Genomic DNA, 23,114 nt, shown 5'->3' on the forward strand with positions numbered 1-23,114 from the left:
GCCACTTATCATGAACCATCATACATTGAAAATGTCTTAAGTTAAAAGCTCATTTAATTCACCTGCCACACATATTAGTATGATAGCATGCTGTAGAGTGCTACTCATTTGTTTTTATACTTGTGATCACATGGCTGACTGGAAGCTTTGACTGCCCAGCATTAGGAGAATATCTTATCACATATGTCTTGGGGACAAGAGCAGAATTCCAAATTATGTATATGATTTATACTGAAGACCTATTTTTTTCATATCACTAAAAGGTGAAAAAATCATAAATGAATTTATAAGTCAGGGAACAGATGCAATGAAAACAGCCTTCTTTGATATGGTTAAGTAGGAATGAACAAACTCAATCCAAAACCAACAATTGAGGAGAAAAACTAGGCATAGAGAAACAAATAAATAAAAACAACAAAGGTGCTAAAAGTTTTTAACTTACATTAGTTAAAAAAATAAATGCTGTTGGCATGTATTTAACTATCTAACATTAAATGACTGAGATTGTATTGTGGGAATGAAAAAGCTAAGGTGTATGTAGTATGCAGTATGTATGTAGTAAATAAACAAAAAATAAAATAAGAGCTAGGAAACAGCAATCCAGTCCTTCCCCTATAAACAGCTAAGAACTTTATTTGAAAAAATTACAGAAAGTTTTCTCAATGCTTAAAGAATAAAGAGATCAGTAAATTAAAGTTACATTGAAGGTCATCCATATGGTGATAATTTAAGTGGATTGAATTTTTGTTAGCTTTGTAATTGTCTTTACTTCCTTGTAAGGGTTTGTTACATACTGACATTTTCAGCTACTCATTTTCTTTCATATATTGAATTTGGGTCTGGCTTAGAATTTTAAGATGCTTGATTTTTTTTAATATAGATCATGTAGGTTACATTCAAGTCTTTTCACATTGCAAAATGTTTGACATAGGTTTCTGTAGGCTTCAATTTTTCAAAACCTACTTTTAATATGGGTTCTTAAATGCTTTAACCTCCTCCCTTCTATCCGACCACCCACCAGAGTGAGTGGAAAAGCAAGGTTAAGAGGAATTGGACCTGTTTCGGAATTGTTCTTTGGAGCAAATCCAATTTGTGTTGTTAGGAAATCAGTTCAGTTCACAAGAATCAGCAGCAGTCGCTCAACCCAGTAGTAAACGCTTCATGAATATACCAGCAGTCCAGTTCCTTAGTGTGAGGATAGCAAACACAAATTAGCATTGATGGCAGGACCTAGCAGAAACAGCCAGACCTCAGCTGAAATAGCATGAGTCAGCAGGATTAAGACCTGGAGTGATTAAGACCAGCAGGGACTCCTGGAGTTCTTCACTACAGCCTTTCTCAGTGAAGTGTAGATCAGCACAGAGGAAGACAAGAGACCAAGAAGCTTTGTAACTCTGGCTATGCAAGCCCTCCTTCACTGTCCACTGAGTCCGGTTTATACACCTGTAAACATCACCTGTCCTCTCACTGGTCTTGCCTCATATGAGAGTCTGTTTTAGCAAAACTTCATGTGAGTCTGTATCAGTTGACATCACTCTGTCAATCAGCCCAAGTCCCAGGAAGTGGCAAGAAGCCACCAGAAGGTTTTTGGTGTTCTACTTTGTAGTCACAACAAACAGAGCTCAGCAACTCAATGTAAGGTGAATCAATATATGCATGTTGTTAGTGAGGAATCCTTCCCATGGTCCTTTCTCATGCTTGCTTTATTAAATCATCCTTTCACCTTGTCTGCCTCAACAAAGTGTTCCTCACTTATGTGCTTTAGCAAACTATACCTTCATCTGTGTCTGCTTCAGTGAAACATTCTTTGATATAACTGACTTTCCAAAGAAACCAGAAGTTTCCACTTTAGGTTTCTGTAATTAAAAGGAAATTAAAGGGAAAATAGCTCTGGGCAACTGGATTGGTATACCATTTACCCCTAACAAGCATTATTGTTTCTTGATGAATTTGATTTGTGCTTGATGAATTTGAATTTAGTGCTATCAGAGGCTCTATGATATTTGGGAAGCAAGTCTTATAGGTGTTAAGAAATGGTATGTTACATGCTGTTCCATCATGTTCAAGATATGTCTTCTTCATTGCTTATATGTATAAGATTTATTACTTGATAACATATTACTATATATTGCATATAGAATTTTTAAATTTCTATACTGTGGTGGTTTGAATAGGAATGGCCTCCAAAGACTCATGTGTGCTAATGTTTGGCCCATAGGGAGTGGTACCGTTAGGAGGTGTGGCCTTGTTGATGAGTGTCATTGTGAAGGTGGGTTTTGAGATCTTACATGCTTAAGCTCTGCCCACTTGACACTGTCTCCTTCTGCTGCCTTCAGGTCAAAACTAGAACTCTCAGCTCCTTCTTCACTACCATGACTACCTGAGTGCTACAATGCTTCCCACTATGAAGATAATGAATCTTTGAAGTTGTAAGCCAGTGTCAAGTAAATGTTTTTCTGTATAAGAATTGCTGTGGTCATGGTGTCTCTTCACAGCAATAGAATTATAACTAAGACATACATAGTTAATGTGCACATACACATAGACATACAAACACTCCCTACACATTTGTGTGTGTGTGTATGTGTGTGTGTGTGTGTGTGTGTATGTATATATATACACACACACACACATACATACACACACTTTGTGTATATGCAGGACTAGAATTATACCCATTGTCTCATTTATACCTGGAATTGAGCTGCTTCATCAGCCCTAAATATGCCATATTGTCATTAGTATTCTGTGTGAAAAATTTTTTTGCAAATTATTCTTATTTTTGGATAGATATTACAGAGTCAGGTGCTACTATCTTTATTCACCATGAAAAGAAGGTAACTGCTGTTTTTTCAGTTCTAAAACAATGCTACTTTTTTAGTAGATAATGTACTTCCAAAGACCAGCCTCAGCTTGAAGAGGGGTTTTGAGTAAAGGCGTTTGAAGAATGGTGGAACAAATAAATGAAGTTAAATCACAGGTCCAAGCTGATGGCCTGTGTTCTGCTTGAGGCAGCTTTCTGAGGCAGTTTTTCAGACTGTTCTATGTTCTGCTTTCTCTAGAGATTTCCAGACAGCTCTCTGCTTGAGATAGCTTTTTGCAATTCTAAAAACTCTCTAGATCATCTCTTGCAGTCCAGTCTTTTATTTACATATCAATTCCATCATTACCCCAGGTTCTCTTTTGATTGCCTTATGAGTTAGCATTCCATGACCCTAGCCCCTCATTCTTAGAAAGAGACAGAAAGTATAAGCACAGACAATAAGATTGCTGAGAGGGACCTGCCCTGAAATTACCTTTACTACTCTGCCTGGGCCAGGACCTAAACTCCCTCTGTCCCAGGATGACTTTGAACTCAGGAATCTGCTTCCCATTGCAAACATAAACAAAAACCTTAGCTGGGTGGGATCTTGCCCTGTGATCACCACTTCCTTAGTATTTCCTTAGTATTATAAAAAATAATCTTTTTATTTCCTTCCTTAGTATCCTTCTGATAAGCTGTCTCATAGTGCAGCTGCTTCTGTTCTGTTAGATCTGTGAAGCTCCTTATATATACTGTTCATATTTCGTCCTTGTATTTTACATAGCTGAGAAATTATATTTTTGAACTCATGTTTTCACAGCCTCAAGGGCTGTTCTGAAGATGAAGGCATTGTTTCTACCTTTCTGCTGAGACATTAGACATCCTCATCTCTGGACTCCTGCTGTCTCTGATCACCATGGAGTCATTAACTTTGGCCGAGGGGACATTTCTCGAATGAGGAATGTGAAAATATATATTATTATACAAACAAGCATTATACCCACAGTAACCATCAGCAGTCGCAGAGGCCCACACCCTGCTTACTCTGTCCTAAGGGCGGGAACCATGTCATTCCATCCATTGCATGGCCAAGCAGGACTCAGCAATCTATTTTTAATATGAAAGGTATCCCCACCAAATGATTTCTCCCTGTAGCAATGGCTGTCCTAGAGCTTACTCTGTAATAAGTCTGGCCTTGAACCCACAGAGATAGGCTTGCCTCTGCCTTCCAAGTGCTGGGATTAAAGGAATTGATCCCCATAACCTGTGAAATTGAATCTAGTCATTTTTCCACCCTAGGGATAGTTTTTATCTGTTGTCTGGACAGGGTTTGTACTTGATAGCCTCCTGTTTCAGCCCCTCAAATGCTCAGATTGAAGTGATGTGTTGCCATGCCTGGCTTTTATTCTCTTTTAACCATATGTGTAGTTGTGATTTTCTTTGTATTTATGAAATGAATGATAAGAAGCTATCTATAGCTGTCTTAGTTAAGGTTCTATTGCTGTAAAGAGACACCATTATCATGGAAACTCTTATAAAAGAAAACATTTAATTGAGGCTGGCTTACAGTTTCAGAGGTTTAGTCCATTATCATCATGACAGGACGCATGTTGACACATAGGCAGACACGGTTAGAGAAGGGTGTGAAAGTTCTATCTCTTGATCTGCAGGGAGCAGAAGGAGACTGTGTCAAATAGTGGGTGTAGCTTGAGCATATCCCATCAAGCCCATAGCCACAGTGGCACACTTTCTCCAATAAGGCCAGAACTACTCTAACTCTTAATATTACCTATAATCCTAGTCTCTGGTCCCCCATAGGCTTATAGCTACATCAATAATATAAAATGTATTTAGTCCAACATTAAAAGTCTCCATAGTCTATGATAGTCTTAAACTTGTTTTAAAAATCCAAAGTTCAAAATATCTTTTGGATTCATGTGTTCTCTTAACTGTTCTCCTTTGTAAGATCAAATTCAAAAGGCAGATCATACACTTTTAACATACAATGGCACAGGATATACATTAACATTCCAAAATACAGGGGAGGAACATAGTAAAGAAATTCTGAACCAAAGAAAGACCAAAAAACATCTAGGCAAACTTCAAACTCTTCAATTCCATGTCTGATGTCAAAATGCTCTTTCTCCTGTGCTGGTTTCATTCCCTATTAGCAGTTCTCTTGGTAGATATCCCATGGCTTTGTAATCTCAACAATCTTGGGCTTCCAAGTCAATCTAGGCTTCACCTTCAGTTTCACTCAGTGACCTCTCTAGGCTTTCATGCAGGGGCACCTTTGGCACACAACTACCCTCAGTGACTTAGTTGTGGAGGAGATTCCACACCCTCTTTCTTCTATTCTTGACTCTACAGCAGCAGAACCACATTGCCAAAGCTGCCAAGTTCTCCTGCTTGGTGAGGCTGGAACATGACCTCCTCCTTCAGTTTCATCTTCACCAGCTTTCAGTTTTCAGTGGTTTCCTTCACTGCCTAAGCTTTGCTCTCCTGATCTGTAGATCAGGCTGACTTTAAAACTAGATCTGGGGGTTGGGGATTTAGCTCAGTGGTAGAGCACTTGCCTAGCAAGCTCAACGCCCTGGCTTCAGTCCAGCTCCGAAAAAAAAAGGGGAGGAGGAGGAGGAGGAGGGGGAGGAGGAGGAGGAGGAGGGGGAGGAAGGGGGGGGGGAAGAGGAGGGGAAGGAGGAGGAAGAGGAGGAGGAGGAGGAGGGGGAGGAAGAAGAAGAAGAAGAAGAAGAAGAAGAAGAAGAAGAAGAAGAAGAAGAAGAAGAAGAAGAAGAAGAAGAAGAAGAAGAAGAAGAAGAAGAAGAAGAAGAAGAAAAAAACAACTAGATCTGCCTGCCTCTGCCTTTGGAATGCTCAGATTATACACATGTGCCACTACACCTGGCTCTAAGCTTTGCTTTAAATTTCTTTTCAGAGGTTGGATGTTTAACCATGTGGAGTCTTGCCCTGAGGTCACCATCTCCCTTATTCCCTTTAATATTAGGCATTTCTTTAATCTGTTTATTTTCTTGAATAAAGGATTTGGTTGTATTCCATTTCCTGGTTCTCTGTTTCTTTACAAATTTTATATTTTCTATTTTTCCTTGTTTAGTTTGAGCCTTTTCATTATAGATCTGCCTAAGAGTGAATACTAATAACTATACAATAGAGTCAATTGTAGGCTATTTCGAGATTTCTTCTGCCAACAGAATTAATTCAAAACTCTTCATTTTAGCTTCAGGCAAATTTTTTTGACTAAAGGGCAAAACCCACCCACATTCTTTGCCAAAAAGAAAGGAAGAAAGAAAGAAAGAAAGAAAGAAAGAAAGAAAGAGGGAAAAAAATGAAAAAAAAAAGCAAAAAAAAAAAAATTCCTAAGGACAATGTCTAGTCCACATACTAAAATTCTTCTCTGAAACCTCTTGAGGTAGGTTGGCACAAGTTCAAATCACCATCAACACCACTGTCTTCCATGTTCATACTAGTATCATCTATTAATTCTTGCCTAAAGCATTCCACTGCTTTCCAAATAAAGTCCCAAAATACACATTCCTCCAAACAAAAGCATGGTCAGGCCTATCACAGCAATAATTCAGTCCCTGGTACCAACTTCTGTCTTAGTTAAGGTTTTGTTTCTGTGAAAAGACACCGTCACCATGGCGATGCTTAAAAAAGAAAATATTCAATTGGGGCTGGCTTACAGTAAGTTACATTCCTATATTGGGTTATATCCTGAGTCAATTCTTTGAGTCTGTGATGGGTGCTTTTTATATCAGAATCTAATAACCATCAAACTAATTGTACCCAGATAGGAATTATGATCTAGTTAAGGAGTCAGTGATAAAAAAGCCAAGAGTAATTAACAGAGTCAAAGGGCGCTGTGCTGGCTGACATCAGAGGACCCACTGGTAATGGATGGAGTATCAAGTCTTTAATTTCTTCTCAGGTCATACTTCTGTAATCTTTCTTTGAGTATATCTAGATGGTAATCCTAAATGGTTTGAATTGACATAATAATTTTCTTTTCAAGTCATTTAATTATTCTTTGTTCAGCATAAAAGAGGCCCAGTATCCTGTCATATTGTGGAACAATTTCAGTTAATGAATCTACCTGTTGATATATCTGGGTCCACTTTCCTATTATACCAATTGGCATTATAGGTAACTATTTTGTCCCCTATACTAGGGAGTTTTTCTTTTGACTTAGCATTTATGCCTGATGGGAGTTAAGTGACAGTGTGTTGTCTTCTTTAACTATTTCTAGCTGAAATTGGGGTGTCATAGTCAGGGCTTTAGGAAGGCTCAAAGGTTGGAAAATAGGATATTTATCAGAAACACCTGGTTAGCTGACCCAGCTGAAGGGACAAGAAGCAATCATATTGACTGGACTAATTTATAACAGCTTTCAGCAAGTTCAGAGATCATCAGTTTGCAGTCCACAGCTGATTCCTGCGTGGCGTCTGTTGGACAAGTGAAAATCTGCTGAGACAAATATAGGGACAGAACTTAAAGTCTAGGAGCTTGAAGGTAAAATCTAATCTTTGGAACTTGTATGCCCATAGTATTAGTAATAGTGGGATCAGAGGAGTCCCAAGACTAGGAGAGAGATCCCCTCCTCAGGAATACGTAGCTGTGGAAACTTAGGCTGTTCTTATCTGGAGTCCATTTGACCCGTGACAAGTCAAGATCCATGTCTTATTTCTTTGACACCTTGAAGCTTTCATGAATTTTTAGTTTACAGAAGGAGATAAAAGTTGTAGATATATTAGCTTTAACCTCTATGGAAATGACCATTGCAAAATAACTGGAGTAGACTTAAGCTTTTGAATCCTAGCAGAAACTGTAGCTTTGGGTTAAAAGCATGCACACCTTTTCTCTGTTTAGAGAACGGGCGTCTTAGGGTTTCATTGTTGTAGAAGGACAACATGAACAAAGCAACACTTATAAAGGAAAACATTTAACTGGGGCTCGCTTACTGTTTGAGAGCTTCAGTCTATTACTATTGTGACAGGAAGCATTGGCAGCATGTAGGCAGATATGGTGCCAGAGGAGCTGAGAGTTCTAGATCCTGATCCAAGGGCAGCCAGGAGGAGACTGGAATTTTCAGTGGGAAGAGCTTGAGCGTAGGAAACCTCAAAGCCCGCCTCTGCAATGACCCACTTCCCCAACAGAGGCACACCTACTTCTATAAAGTCACATCTAATAGTGCCACTCCTTATGGCCAAGCATAGATAGAATCACATTAAACTTTGAGGGCCAAACCTATTGAAATGACCACACTCCACTCGTTGGCCTCCATAAGCTTGTTAGCCACAACATAATGCAAAATTTAATTCAACCTTAAATTTCCCCATGGTCTATCATAGTACAAATAATGTTTAAAAGTCCAACGTTCGACGTCTCTTCTGAGATTCATGCAGTCTATGAACTGTAATCACCTATAAAATAAAAATGTAAAAGCATGCTGATCACATACTTTCAACATCACAGGATATATATTACCTTTTTAAAACATTATAGTGAGGAAATGCTGGAATAAAGCCAGACCAAAACCATGTGGGCAAACTTCAAACTTCATTGACACGTCTGATGTCCAACTCCTTTGAGCTTTGTTTACTGCAACACAGTTAATGTCTCCTGGGCTGGTTCTACTTCCTGTTAGCAGCTTTCCTTGGCAGATATCCTGTGACTCTGGCATCTCTAACATTAAGGCCTCCAAGGCAACTTCAGTTTCATAGCTTCCTGCTCCAATGTCTGGGATCCACATATGATCTTCTGGGCTCCTCCAAAAGGCTTGGGTCACTTCTCCAGCTCTTACCTCTGTAGCACTCAATACTCTGACCCCACTTCACTGCTGCTGCTGTTTTTGGGTGGTCATCCCATATCATCTCCGATATGTTGGGGTTTTCTGCTGTAAGTAGACTGCACTTTCACCAATAGTCAGTCATAGGTACTCTTCATAGTGCCAAGTCTCAATTTCTTTACATTTTTTTCTTCAGTCCTGGGCTTTCAACTCCACTGAGGCTTCACCAATAGCCTTTCCTGGATTCTTAAAGTGCCATGTCTCAGCTGCTCTATATGACACCTCCATGCCTTCAAAACCAGTAATTCTTACATATTACCAGTCCAGCTGAAACACAAGGTACAACCTTGGCTATCTCTGAACACAGCTTCTTTGTACTCTTAGAAAACATTTCCCAGAAGATTTAACCTCAGGGATGCTGGTCTCTTTTTAATCACAACTAATTTCTTAGCCCCAGGTAACTAGCATCAATTGTCCCAGTAACTGCTTCTATTCTTGACTCTAAAACCAGAGCCACATGGCTGAAGCTGCTGAGTTCTGCTGCTTGCTGGGGCTGGAACATCGCCCCCCCTTGTTCCATTACATCTTCACCACCTTTGTGTTTTCAGTGGTTTCATTAACTGCCTTAGTTTGGCTGTCCTGGAACTTGTTCTATAGACTGACCTTGAACTCAGGGATCTGCATACCTCTGTCTTCTCCTGAGTGCTACGATTACAGATGTGTACCATTATGCTTGGACCTAAGCTTTTCTTTAATTCCTTTTCACAAGATCTTTATAAGGTCTGACTGGTAGTTCTTTCCAGATAAAGTCAAGCTGACAACTTAAAATTGCTATTACAATCCATCCTTTGTCAATTTGATATCCAATTTATACTCCTTATATCCAAATGAAAACGATACCCAGGTCACAATAATACCTAACATGATATAACTATTCCTTGTACAACTGAAAACACATCAACAATATGCTTAGTAGGCTGGGATCTTGCCCCAACTTTACCACTTCCTTAATTCTGTTTAATATCCATTCCACTTCCTGATGCCCCTTTCAGTTTTTGAGCCATATATTTTGTATTTTTCTTATTAATTTTGTTATGCTTGATCAAAATACTCTTCATAAGAGCAGACCACACAATACAGTCTAGGCTTTTTTTGAGATTTCCTTTGTCAATGAAATTAATCTAAATCTATTCAGTTTTGCTTCAGGCAGACTCTTCGGAGAAAGGTTAAAAAAAAAAAGTTACATTCTTTAGCAAAATATCTCAACAACAGTCCAGGCTACATACTAAAATAATTCTCTGAAATCTCTTGAGCTAAGCCCTCACTGTTCAGATCACCCTCAGTACTTCAGTCTAACATACTTCTCCTCATGGCACATTAAGCCCCACTTAAAGCATTCCACTGCTATCCAAAGTCCTATAATCCACATTCCTTCAAACAAAAGCATGGTTGCAGCAATATCCTAGGCCCTAGTGCCAGCTTCTGCCATAGTTTCATTGCTTGACAAAACAAATGACCATGGCAACTCTTACCACAAAAGACATTTAATTGGGCCTCATTTACCTTTTCAGAGGTTTACTCCATTATCATTGTGGGAAATATGGCCGTCGGCAGGCAGGCAGACATGGTGCTGGAGTCTGCCTGAAGCAAAACTGAAGAGATTTAGATTAATTTCATTGACAAAGGAAATCTCAAAAAAAGCCTAGACTGTACTGTGTGGTCTGCTCTTATAAAGAGTATTTTGATCAAGCATAACAAAATTAATAAGAGAAATACAAAATATATGGCTCAAAAACTGAAAGGGGCATCTTAATCCCCAAGCAGCAGAGGGGAGAAAATTCTGATTTCACTCTGGGAAGTTGAGTATGGGATTCCTCAAATCCCCCCTACCCAGTGAGGCCTCATCTTCTAATAGTGCTATTCTATCCCTATGGGCAAACATTAAAACACATGAATCGACAGGGGTGAAACCTATTTAAGCCACTACAACTGGATACATGTTTTTATGCTAGTGAGGAGTGTCTGTAAGTCTATATTTAGAAGATAAAGAAATCTTGAGCTTATGACGGAATAGAGCAATAGTCATTGTTCCACTGGTTTATCAGAATTCCATCAATGTTAAAACTCTGAACCTTTGACATCTTAGTATAATAAGAGCAAAGAAGGGGAAGAAGAATTCTTAAACATATCCCATTTTTATATATCTTAAATCATTCTATACCATCAGAACTTACTTAATTTTTCATATCTTCAGACCTTATATATCTTAGAACATTTTCTTTCCATCTGATCATTTATTAGAGACATGAATAGTTATTTTTGAAAACAGTCATTGTAAGCTATTTCCTTTAGTGAAAAGTTACAGCTAAAACTTATTTATCCTTTAACAAGAAGCCTGTTAGCAAGGTAATCCTGTCTGCCTTTTCTTAACCACAGACCTAATAACTCTAGATAGACTAACAAGGTGGCCGCAGCCTTGAGGGAAGGAGCTGGTTTCTTGCTGCTACCAAGTTGACAGAGCTGCAGTTATCCTGGCTGTGAATACTTTTAGAGGTCTGAGACGAATAAATTATAGCAGGAAGTATAATTCTAGGACTCTGTCTATGTATTAATTAAAATAAAAGACCAGTTCATTATCTAGATGGTTATCTTAGGTTCCTCTAGTCTGCATAGCTTTGTTCTAGGGGACAAAGGTACCAGGGTAGCTTTTAGCTGCTAGGCCCAGAAGATGTGAAGCTTTTCTGTCTAGAGTGAATATAGGTGATTGTCCTTACTTTGTCTAGGCTTGTCAGTAATTTGGTTCCAGAGGCAGGGCAGACATTGGAGAAATCTTGCTAAGTGGTTAGTGTTATCACAGTCCAGGTAGAGTTTTCATTGTGACCCATTATCATCTTGGAGACTTTGGGAGTCATCACTGATAGGAGCTGATATCTTTCTCTGTCATAATAAGATTTTCCATTAAACATAACACCTTAAATGCTCCGTGCAGCAGAAGTCTGATAAGTTGGAGGACCATTATCTATTAAGTATGTCTAGCTAAATAACTCTTACTTTCCTTTTGGTTACTTGCTTTAGGCTATACCTTAAAAACACATACAAGATCATAAATAAAGTTTTTCCTATAATTCATTACACAATTATAGTCTGAGTATATTAAACCTTAATCATCTTTAACAGTTTATAATGAAAGTAACAGTTTCTGAATTGAAGCTCTTTTCATGAATATAGTTCAACCTCCTTTTCTTGGTCCTTACATGGTTCACTATTATAGAATATAACAGCTTATTGCATTACTTAGTTTATCAAAATAGCCACAGCTTAAAAATGTTAGCAGAATGTTATCCTGAATAAACCTTAGGTAAGGAGAGACCCTTTGCCAGAGTACTTAGGTCATTGTCTTGCTGTATCATAAAATAGGAATACCTCAATCTCAGACATTTAATATGAAATATTTTATAAGTATTAAATGTCACATAGCATATAAATTCAAATATTTTTAAATGCTATTTTTAAAAATATTCAGTTTTTATTTAAATTTTCTATAAACCTGCATAATTTTCTTTTTAAGAAATTTAAAATCTGTCAATTGTGTATTACTTCAATATCAAAATAAAGCTTTTTTTTTAAAATTTAAGAGTGAAGACACAGGGTATAACCACAGTACAAGGCAAAAATCAAACTTCAACAATGCAGACAGTTTAATGTCTTTAAAACCATTACTACTTGGGTGACTCTTTTGTTGCAGAGTTTGGCTGCCAGCAAGGTGACTTCTTGTGTATGAACATATGGAGGTTGGAGTTTTATTAACTCATTAAATAAGCATTGTTTGAAAATCCTGCCTTTTATAAACCTTGTTTTTAATATGGGACAGAAATTATCATAGAAAAAAACAATCTTAATTCAAAAGTATCTTTGGACACCTGTTGTCTTGTCTCATTGGTTGACCCATACCTTATGGTTGCCTTTCATCAAAATGGCCATGAAGCCAGGTGATATTTTTCAAAGCCAGCAGACATCTTAGCAAAGATGGCTGCTATCCATGTAACTGATTAAGGATGGCAATAAGCCACATGTTGCTTAGATCCCAAAATGGAATCCTGCCACATGATTCCTTTATGATTATGTATGTATAGATCTTTAACTATTAACTCCATGCTGTAAGTTTTCTTAACTTTTTGTTACAACAATATAGATTTTTTTAACCATAGAAAGTTCATATAATAGATTTAGGCAATTAAATGCAATCAATTATGCCTTTACTTGCTCTGATTTGCTCTTTTCTCCCTGTGTCAGCTTTTGACCGTGGACAGAGAGACTTTTAAAGCATGCTTGAATCTGAGAAAGGGAGAGCCTTAACTGCATTCGTGAGCCAAGTTTTAATAAAGTAGAACAGTATAAAACAACTTTAAAATTCTCCATACCCAAATGACATTTGAATTCCTATTACTTTTGATCCAGTGGCCAAAAAGCTTAGAGATAAATTCTGAGCCTGGGTGGCTGGCAACAGGAGACACAGCACGGTGAGCTCACACTGTTAAGGCCAGTCAGAACGTGGAGGCTCCCATACATTCATACTTTACAAAACAGTCAGACAAAACTTCCCCTACTTCTTTCAGTGTTGCAAGCAAGGGAAGTACCTTGGTAGCTGCTGCTGCTAAATCCAATTCCTTGCAGTTGCAGTGGTGCTGTAGCAGGGCTGGATACCCTTCTCTGTTTGGGGACCTCAAGCTTTTTGAAGATGCCCATGAGCCCAAGTTGGAACATATAATAAAAGGTACAGACATAAGAGAAGACACAGCCAAAATGACAACAGAAAACACTGTGCCCAAAAGACACTTAACAGTTGGAGTCCTCTGCTTTAGAGGTATATCATTCTGATCGAAAGAAATTTTCTTATAGCCTTCTTGTATAACCCAGGTGCTATGAACTCATCAGAGGCCAGGCCTCTCCATGCCCTCTTCAGTGGTGGCTACACATTGGGCACTCCCAGACCCTCAGCTTGGGATGTAATGTAGAATTTTCCCATATGGTTAGCCTGGGCATTGAAACCTCAGGGCTCCAAGGCAGGTCAGGAGGGAGAATGATGGCTCTGAATGAACTCCTCTATTAACCAAATTGGGATTCCTGGTACCAACTTCTGTCTTAGTTAGGGCTTTACTGCTGTGAGCAGACACCATGACCAATGCAAGTCTTTAAAGGACTTTTAATTTAGTTGAGGCTGGCTTACAGGTTTAGAGGTTCAGTCCATTATCATCAAGGTGGGAGCATGGCGCAGGCAGAGCTGAGAGTTCTGTGTCTTCATCTGAAGGCTGCTAGCAGAATACTGGCTTCCAGGCAGCTAGAAGTAGAGTCTTAAAACCCATACTCACAGTGACACACCTACTTCAACAAGGCCACACCTCCTAATAGTGCCACTCCCTGGGCTGAGCATATATAAACCATCACACTCTCCATTCTCAGATTTTAAAAATAGCAACTTGTGGGATTGGAGAAATGTCTCAGCAGTTATTAGCATTTGCTGCTCAAACAGAAGACCCTGGTTTCAGTTCCCAGCACTCACATGATGTCTTACAACCACTGTAGCTTCTGTTCCAGGATATTCAATGCATTATTCTGGAATTTGCTTGCACCAGGCACATGGTTGGTGCTTATACATACATGCAGGGAAACACTAATATAATAAAAAGAAATCTTAAAAGAATTCCATATTGTTTAACTCTGGTTAAGAACCTACCTGGGAGGACTTTCCTAGGCTGTGTAGGGTGAAATATTGAATCAACATTTGAACTCCTCTCTCTCTCTCTCTCTCTCTCTCTCTCTCTCTCTCTCTCTCTCTCTCTCTCTCTCCCTCCTCCCTCCTCCCTCCCTCCCCCCCTCTCCCTCCTTCTCCTCTCTTCCCTTCTTTTCTGTCTCTGTCTTCTCTCCTCCCCCTCCTCTCTCTCTCTGCATGGCATTTGAAATATGAATCAGGTACAAATATATAAACTGGAATATCTATTGGAAAGCAATTAACACCCTGACCTTTCAGAACTTAGGGTCTTCTTATGGGAAACAATATGTGTCTAAATTAAGTACAGATTATATGTATTATGACAAATGAATTAATACTTCTATGCTGTAGTATTAGGTAAGTGCTGCCCTCTGAACTATGTTACCAACCCTGAAATAATATCTTTTGATATACAGAAAACCTATTGTGTAGGCTGACCTAGGAGCATGTGAACAAATATTTGTTCTGCCCAGATAGTGTACTCACAACAAACTAAAGAAACAGGTTTATTGAAGTGTTAACTCATTGAAACACTAGTTTATTAAAGTTAATTACTGGAACATGAGTAACTTTGAACATCTGCTTGCCCAAGAATGGATGACAGCTCATGTACTCTGAATCCTTGTTACTTGCTGCCCAATATTTGCAGGCAGCTTCACTGAAAAGTCATTAGTGCTTTCTAAGCTCCAGAGGAATCCTGCTGATTCATAGCTTTGTGAGCTTCCTGACTTTTGCAAGTTGCTGAGCTTCTTTAACCTTTTGAGTCACATCAGCTTCTTGGGGCCTCCAGCCTTCCTCCTTCTGCCAAGAAGTATGTTAATTTGAGGAAAATAATTGCACAACATCAACAAATCCATTATTGAATAGACAACAGTAATAACAGAATAAGGCACTCAGTCATACCAAAAACCAAGTGAAAAACATGGCAGGCACACAGAAAAGTGCATGGACCTGGAGGCAGAACAGAGGTTTAGTGAACTTTTTTGAAAGTGACCTATTTTGGAAATGACCCAAATATGTGTAAAGGGAACGTACTGAGCAAAGAGGAGAGAAACACGAGCTTGTAAATTGGTAAGAATATAAATAGCACCAATTAGGTATAAATTACTCCGATTTAGTAGACTGTGAGGATAAGTTTGTTTTCAGCAACAAGGACTTTGGAAAACCATTGGAGTGTTTAGGCTAGAAGAAGGACATGGTTCCTTACAATCTGAAAAGGTCTTGTTGTGAGACCTAGGTTCCTTGCCTAGATGTGTGTGTGCACGGAGATTTAAAGGACTAGTAGAGTTAGGTGTATGTGTTCTGAGGTGTGGTTTCTCTGGTACTAATCTTTCAATGTAGTTGGAACCATCTCTAACCTCCGGTCTTTCCACTCACACCTGAAGATTCACAAAATAAAGACTCTGAGACTTCTTATATATGAACAAATACCTAGGCTAATAGCCTTGACTCATTTCTACTAGCTTATAACTTACTTGTCCCATTTAAAGTAGGTTGCTGGTTACCTAGTCCTCAGTTTCATGTGACCTTCTTTCTCTATGTCTGGGTAAATCTCCCTGCACCCCACTCAATCCCAGAATTCATTTCTATCAGATGTTCCATCTCCTAATCCTGCCTCAACTCATTGGCCAGTCAGCTTTATATTGACAGGTGAATGCTTTTGCACAGTGCACAAGAGATTGCAGAGAATGTATGCTTTAAATTCTGATTTGATGCCAGCATCAGATCGTGAACAGGTTATTTCACTTATGCTAGCATTATCGAGGTTCACTTCACTCAGACATTTTAGAGTTAGAAGATACTGCATTCATAACACTTAACGTACAGTCAGTTCAGAAAATGATACTTTTAAATTATCTTGCTTCTGTTGTATTTTTATATCTCTCTGAAATTTATGTAGTTATGCTTCCCAAATATCCTTTATCAGAAGTTAATAATGGAAGAGTTTTGTATTTTGTATTGTCCATGCTTCTCAGGGTGACTTGAATTGGCTTGCAGTATAAGATATCTAAAGAGTAAAAGGGTAGAAAATCATTAAGAAAAACTGCAGTTACCTAATTTTGTTCAGTAAATTATTCTTTTACTTCCTGGTATTTAAGGGGAAACAAGATAACCCTAGAAAGATAAAATGATGGTTTGCAATATTCTGACTGCTTAATATGAGAAAAAGTCTAATTTCTGCATGTTCTTCACATTCTCTCCAAATTCTGTAAGTCCTGATTTCTATAGACGTTTTTTCAGTGTAATAGTGAAAGCCACCCAAAATTTAGATGTTGAAGGATGCGCATTATTTTTTGATCTTTTACCTAGAATCAAGCATAAAATATAGAAAGTATACTACTTTTTTATACCTCATTATTAAGTTGCTTGTATTTTAAAGTTTTATATATTTTTCTTTTTATATCTCAAATCATTAAATCCCACATATAGTAGAGTTATTAGAGGTTTTGTCAAAGTGCCAGAGGATCAGAGAATGCAATACTTTTGATTTTGAAAAGAAATATTCCAGAAAACCTTTTTAGAAAGTGAGACTTAGGTTGTTTCTTCAAAGATGACTTAAAATAGGAAAAAGTATGTGGGTTTTATTCCATGCATTATGTTCACAGGTTTTATGCCTTTCTGTGGTTTAGTTGAATTTTACTATTGGCTTTTAAATGTGCTGTACAAAGTGTAGATATGTCTTCTTTGCTAAATATGTACTTTGCAAATCTTTTCCCTTAGTATGTAGGTTTATTACATTTGTGTATCTGGATAAGGCACATAGTAGTATTCCTGCCTTGGAATCCTCTTCTGTATTCTCTTTACATCTGACTCCTCTCTGTCTGTATACTCCATAATCATCCTTTTAGTTTTGTATCCCTTTTCTCCCTGTCCGTTACCTGAAAGTCCACATTCCAGAACACTTATTTTATGAGAAAACCTTGTTTCACTTAACATAATAATCTTTCAGTTCCATTCAAATCCTGAAAATAACTTAATCCTACTTTTTTAGACAAATGAGTGAGTGTGTAGGCGTGTGTGTGTGTGTGTGTGTGTGTGTGTGTGTGTGTGTGTGTGTTCATGCATGCACATTTGATTGCAGGTATACTTGTGCTTTTGGAGAACATGAGTTGTTATTGAGGAAGACTTTACTGCTCTCTATTTTAATTACTGAGGCAGGATTTCTTGCTGAACCCAGAGCTCATTGATTTCTCCTAGTTTAAGTACACAGCTTGCCTAAGGGTCTGTGTCTACTTCTTAAGTGCTGCGTAGGTGGACCCTTGCTTGCCTGGGTTTTTTTTATGGGATACTATGGCTTTATCTACTGAGCCATCACCACGTTCCATCGTATTCTTTCTCAGTGCCTGGATATAATTTCATCATGTGCAGACCTCACATTTTCATTCTCCTAAACCATTCCTGGCTACCTTGACTGCTTCAGTGAGTTTTGCTATTGTGAACAGCTAGGATGAACATAGATGATAGCTACATGATCGCTTTATAGTAATCTCACTTTGATACTTTTGGAGATACATATGTGAATGAATGATCATATAGTTGTTTTGGTTTTAAATTTTTTGTAGCAACCATATTCCTAGGTGGGTAGTCTAATTTACATTGCTATGAACAGTGTTTAAATATTCCCTTTCCCTGACATCCTTGCCAACAGTTGAACCTGTAGTTGATGATAGGCAAATGAATTTTTATTTATATAATATCTAAAGATCTTGACCATCATTTCTTGTAATTATTGGCTATTTGTACTCCTTTATTTGCAAAAAGACAGTTAAACAAAGATCGTTAAATAAAAAGAAACTTGTGCACTCCTGGTATGGATGCAAACCAGATAGATACTGGTCAGTAGGGAAGTTCCTAAAAAATCTGAAAATAGAATTCTCTTCATACACCCAAGAAATTTAAGTGAATGTACAGCTTTTATGTTTTTATTGCTGGACGATTCACAATAATCAAAATTTGGAGCGATCTTAGATACCCTAAGGGAATGAAGTCATGACTAGAAGTATAATTATTTCAGTGGAATACACTAAACCTAGAGAGACAAATAACACGTTTTATTGTATGTTGAAAAGAAGAAGCTGGCTTCTGTACACATTCCCTTAAACTCTGCCTATGTGTATAAAGAGTTCTTGAGAAACCACTGAGAAAGCTTGTTTTGTGACATTGTATGTTGAAAGTCTGTAAGTTATGTTTGATATACTATTAGCAGTCTAGAGATTGCTCTGAGTTTCAGATGAAATGTGGAATTTGAAGTTTTAAACTCTTAGAAATGTTCCAATGTGAAGACTTTTGATGTTGGATTGTGGTTTTCATTATGAGGTGAACATGAGACATTGGGAACAGGAGGGGAAATTTTATTATTTAAAGTGACATGCTAGGTGTCATGTTGACAAGAGAGAATGTCTTAGCACATGCCTTGGGGAGATTTCCTTGAGTGCTTCAGTTTAAGTGAGAGAAGATATACCCAGTCACTGTAAGGGACACATTCCCTGGACTGAGTTTGTAGGCTGTATACAAAGGAGAGCTGTTTGAGCCAAAACATTAATGCTCACTATTTCTTGATTATGGATGCAATGTGAACAGCTGGTCTAAGTTCCTGTTACTTGTCTTTCTTGCCATAATGGGCAATGCCCTTTAACTGTGAACCAAAATAAATCCCTTTCCCTTAAGTTGCTTTTGCCAGGGTGGCTTATTTTAGCTATTGAGATAAATCTCAATTAAAAACCTTAGTACCACTGTTTCTAAACCTAGGTTGCAGGGCACAAATAATGTATACAAGTGTCTTCTGCAGGTTAACATTGGGACTTCTGTCTAGTCATTTTGTTACTTGAGTTAGCTTTCCCCTATGGTAGGCAGGATCATAAACCAAGTGAAGGCAACTTACCAGGAAGACTCACATACAATGAAACAAATAAAGAAAATGGTGAGAAAAGACAAAAACGAAAATTGATCCTTAATGGATCAGATGTATAAAGCACTAAAACAAAAGTACAAAAAGTAAGTGAGGAAGCCACTATGATATAACCTGCTGAGAGCTGAAACAAACTGCAATTCTGTTATGTTATCTGATAGACTTCAAAGCACAAATAGTCAGGAAAGAGAGAAGAATGCTATAGTTCATTATGAAGAAAAAAATGCTATAAAGATGTATACTTTGGACATTGGGATACCCAAGTCTCCCAGACACCAAAAAAGCATAAAATGTCATGTAGTTTTTTATATATGATAATATCAGACCCCAGCAGTACCTGATTCTCAGTGTTCTGTATGTCTTCCAAATTAATCATGAAGTCAGGCATTTCTATGCTAGGATATAAAATCCTTTGAGGAGTATAGCTGGATCCTATTGTAAGTGTTTCTGTTTTCAGTGAGTTTTAGAAGCCATGCAGATTTCCATAGTTAATGTACCAGTTTACATTCCCATCATCAATAAATAGAGCTAATATCATTATACCCTATTACCAAAATCAGATAAATCAGCTCAAAATCATAGCTTGAGCAATAAGAAAAGAAAAGTAAATGGGATCAAATAGGAAAGGAAAATGTGTATTTATAGCTACTATGAGCCTTACTTAAAAAGACACTAAAGACTCTAACCAGAAAATGCTTAAAACTGAAACTTCCCACAGAGTAACAGGCTACAAAGTCAATTTTTAAAAATCAGCCTTTTTCTGAATAGTATTGAACTTGTTCAGAATTAGCAAAAACATATTTCACAGTAGCTTACAAACAAACAACAAAACCAGGATTCTACCTAACCAGAGAGGTAATATTCCTATACATTAAAATCTCTAAGATACTAAATAATTTGAATAAGTCACTAAAGATGGAATGACTTTTTGGGCTTATGGATTGGCAAAGTTAATGTTGTGAAAATGGTCATATTATTAAAAGGTGTCTTCAGATTTTATACAATCTCCTTCAAGATTCCTTTGATGTTTTTCAAAGAATTAGAAAAACAATGCTAAAATTCACATGGAAGTACTAAGACCCACTCCAAACAGACAGACAGACAGACAAACAAACAAATCACCACGTGGTTAGGCAGAAAGAACAATGAAGATTATCACAGTACCTGGAATCATATTATAGAACTCTAAGTGATAACTCTAAGTGATCAAACAGCATGGTATTGACAGAAAAGGATGTATAGACCAATGGAATATAATAGAGGACTCAGAAATAAAACTATTCAACTGTAGTCATTTAATTATTTTACAAAGGTATAACATGCATAATACATCTAGAAAAGAACAGCCTCTTTAACAAATGGTTAACTGATAAACTGGATATCCACACAGAAGATTGATTTCTCCTGTTTCTCCTCCAACATTGCAATCAGTTCAAAGTGGTTAAAAGACTTGGATATAACTGATAGGGAAATGTGCAGATATAGGTATTTCTAGCTGTTATGTAAAGGACTGGAGTATCACAGATAATAACACTAAGACTTTGTAAATGGGATTGCAAGTAAGATTGTAGGAAATGAGCAAAAGAAATAGTTCCCAGAATTAAGAGGCAGCTGGCAGAGAGAATCTTCACCAACTACACATAAAGAAGGTGTTAATTTTTAAACTTCATCAAGTAACTGCAAAACTTAACAAAAAACAAAACAAAAAAAAAGTACCACAAAACAAACTATCCAAATCTTCCAATCAGTAGTAAATGGGCAAATTGACTGAAAAATTTTCCAAAAGAAGAAAATTGAATGGCTAGTCCATATTTTAAAAAAGAGTTCACGATCCTTATTAACAGTAGGGAAATAAATATAAATTATAACCACACTGAGAATCCATCTCCACTCCAGTAGCAATGGCTAATATCAAGAAAACAAAGGACAACAAATGTGGAGAAAATGGATTCTTATTTATTGATGATAGTAATGTAAACTGGTACAGTAACTATGGAAATCAGTATAGCCTCTAAAAATAACTGAAAATAGAACTGCTTACTCTAGGATCCAGCTGTATTCCCCAAAGAATTTTGTATCCTACCATAGAAATGTTTGCATATTCACATTTATAGCTGTACTATGCAGAATATCTAAGAAATGGAATCAACCTAGATATCCATAAATAGATTAAAGGAAAGAAAAGAAAGAAATCATTGTTCTTGCAATGAAATTTTATTGAGCCATAGACAAAAATATATTCATAACACTTGTAAAAAAAAAATGGAACTAGAGACCATGATGCTGAACTGGAGATCCTGATGTTAAGTAATGTAAGTCATTAAAACCGATACCATGTTTTATCTCATGTAGATTTAGGATTTTAATTTTAGGTGTGTGTGTGTGTGTGTGTGTGTGTGTGTGTGTGTGTGTGTGTGTGTGTGTTGTGTGTTGTAGTATGCACACATGTGTATATGCTGTTATGGAACTAGATATGGTCAATCAGAGGGGAAGGGAGACCTTTTACATAGTACTAAAAGATTGCAGTAGAGCAGTAGACAAGAGACTCCTTGTAGGAAGAGAATTATCTTTAGTGGGGGAGTCTGATGGGACAGGCAAGTGAAAAGGAGGTTTTATCGTATGCTTTATCACACAAGGTTCAGGGATATGATGAAAGATGGCTGGAAATTTTGTAAGAGACAAGAGGACAATTTGGAGTATTGTCTTTTGGACATGACAGCACAGTTATGCTCATGAACTCGAAGCAGTGGTGTTTTCCTGCATAAAATCAGTGCAGTCAATACTCCAAGCACAGAGTATTTGGAAATTGATAGCTGCTGAGGTAGGGAGATAGTTTACTTCAGTGACCTGTCCTGTGGTAGATTGCTAAGCTCCCAGTGATGCTCCTACATCGATGATTATGCGTTGTCACTGATTGTTCTCAGTGAGATATTAAAAAAATAAGACACCAAGTTGATGTAGGATGTAGTTGTGGGAGTTCTGGGAGGAGCTGAAGGCAGGCAAAGGAGTGAGTATGATCTAAATATACTATATTTATGTATGAAATTAAAATCTAAAAGTATGTACTTTTAAGAGATCCCCACAAAAGGACAAGGTATATATGAAAATAACACAATTAAACTTACTACTCTTAGGGTTTTATGCTGTGAAGAAACACCACAACCATGGCAACTCTTATAAAGAAAAACATTTCTCTGGGGCTGACTTACAGTTTCAGAGGTTCAGTCCATTATCATCATCGCAGGAAGCACGGCAGTGTGCAGGTAGACATGGTGCTGAAGAGCTGAGAGTTCTACATCATGATCTGCAGGTGGCAGAAGACTATATGCCACACTGGGCATAGCTTGACCATATATGACCTCAAAAGCCTACCTCCACAATGTCATTTCTTACCACAAGGTCACACCTACTCCCATAAGGTCAGATCTCCTAATAGTGCCATACAAACACCTGACTCTGACCCATTCTTATTTAAGCCATCACACTCAGCTAATTTTCAAGAAAAAAGAATGATGTGAATTTTTAACAAATCAAGTAGCATAATACAGACCTTTAAAAATATACTTGAGGGGAGCACACTCAGAAAACACCTGTGTACCTTATGTTTTAAAAGCACATATTTATAGTTTCACTTTGAGAAAATTAATTGAAAGTAAAAGGACGCTATCTGTGTTACTTTGGGTTTTATTGCTGTGAAGAGACCGTGACCAAGGCAACTCTCCCTAAGTGCCAAGCATTTAAAAACAATCGTTTATGGGGACCAAACCTATTCAGATCACCACATTATCAAAATGTAAGTTCTTGTTGTCTGTCTGTTTAGACCTACTGG

General features: G+C 37.6%; 1 protein-coding gene and 1 long non-coding RNA gene across 2 annotated transcripts in view; one reads left to right on the plus strand and one right to left on the minus strand.

The window, feature by feature from the left end:
- The window catches only part of Nbea (neurobeachin), a 532,117-nt gene that overhangs the window by 55,648 nt on the left and 453,355 nt on the right, over window positions 1-23,114 (plus strand). The window lies entirely within an intron of this gene.
- LOC116896860 lies at window positions 681-4,461 on the minus strand. The gene is made up of 3 exons (XR_004387374.1): window positions 4,371-4,461; window positions 3,663-3,752; window positions 681-1,185 (listed from the first exon to the last, which is right to left on the minus strand). It is a non-coding gene; the product is annotated as an uncharacterized LOC116896860 (long non-coding RNA).

Source organism: Rattus rattus, chromosome 3, assembly GCF_011064425.1.
Source record: "Rattus rattus isolate New Zealand chromosome 3, Rrattus_CSIRO_v1, whole genome shotgun sequence".
NCBI classification, from domain to species: domain Eukaryota; kingdom Metazoa; phylum Chordata; class Mammalia; order Rodentia; family Muridae; genus Rattus; species Rattus rattus.